The sequence below is a fragment of the Eumetopias jubatus genome, unplaced genomic scaffold (genome assembly GCF_037043125.1).
Source record: "Eumetopias jubatus isolate StellerSeaLion01/CBP00866 unplaced genomic scaffold, mEumJub1_p1.0 scaffold_11, whole genome shotgun sequence".
Classification (NCBI taxonomy): domain Eukaryota; kingdom Metazoa; phylum Chordata; class Mammalia; order Carnivora; family Otariidae; genus Eumetopias; species Eumetopias jubatus.
The window spans coordinates 54,397,725-54,398,742 of NW_028274817.1; the positions used below are offsets into that span (position 1 = coordinate 54,397,725).

General features: G+C 48.2%; 1 pseudogene; it reads right to left on the reverse strand.

Moving 5' to 3' along the window:
- Nucleotides 1–309: 309 nt before the first annotated feature.
- LOC114207419 (cyclin-dependent kinase 2-associated protein 1 pseudogene) lies at nucleotides 310–657 on the reverse strand (annotated as a pseudogene).
- Between the last annotated feature and the right edge of the window lie 361 nt (nucleotides 658–1,018).

A 1,018-nucleotide genomic window follows, 5' to 3' on the forward strand; every position in this document is an offset into this window, starting at 1 on the left:
TAAGTGTTGAAAAGGAGACACTGGTATCTTTCCTGTGAGATAGGTATCTTTTACATACATCTTTTAAATCAATGCTTACAACAAAAACAAAAACAAAACCCTGGGTAGTTCTTAACTATATAAAATGTAAATCCTGATCAACTACAAAATATTTTTCGATCTCAGAGCCTCATGAACCATGGGAGGGACACAGGAAGGAGAAACCAATCCATTACCATTTTGAAAACAAGAGTTTCATCTGAACATGGGAGATGAGCTGTAATTTCTCATCTTGGAGGGAAACGGAAAACCTTCCACACTAACAGGCAACTAGGATCTGGTATTCTGTTCCATTTCAACCAAGCACTCTGGAACCAGCCTTCTGGTGTGACTAATGCCTCATTTTACTCTCTCCCTGGCTCTCTTGCTCCCCACATACATGGGTCTAATCTCTTTCCCCAACTCCTCCATAATGGCCAACAGTTCAGCATATTTGTTTTGGGTTACATGGCTGTTCCCAGTTCCCTGGGTGCACACTGGAGATGGTGGCCTGTAGTCACTCAGCAAGTAGTGGTACCATGAGGATGTCACCAGACTGGTGTAGGGTGGGTGGATGCTCCCAGCAGTACTGAGGCGGAGGGAAGACATGTGCACAGCCAAGTTTGGTTTCTAAGACATCTCCCTGATCAGTGGGGTGCCCTGGCAGGGGCTCTGAAGGGCCAGGCTCATGAGGGTGGCAGTGGAGTCCGTGGCAAGGCCAGGTGGCAACAAGGCAGACCCACAGCCTACTGCCCGGCTATGTGCCCCCATCACCTCCTGCACACTTTTTGTTGTTGACGGTTGGGGCCTCAGGAGCAAATATGACTGCCCCTCACCCTGAGACCCATTTCAGGGTATCACCCATATATCAGGAATGCTGGTGCAGGGGCAGCCACAAACTTTGAGCAGACCCATCAGAGAGGCCCTGGCCAGGAGGGCTCACCACTGTTAATTAACATAGTACTGGAAGTCCTAACTTCAGCAATCAGACAACAAAAAG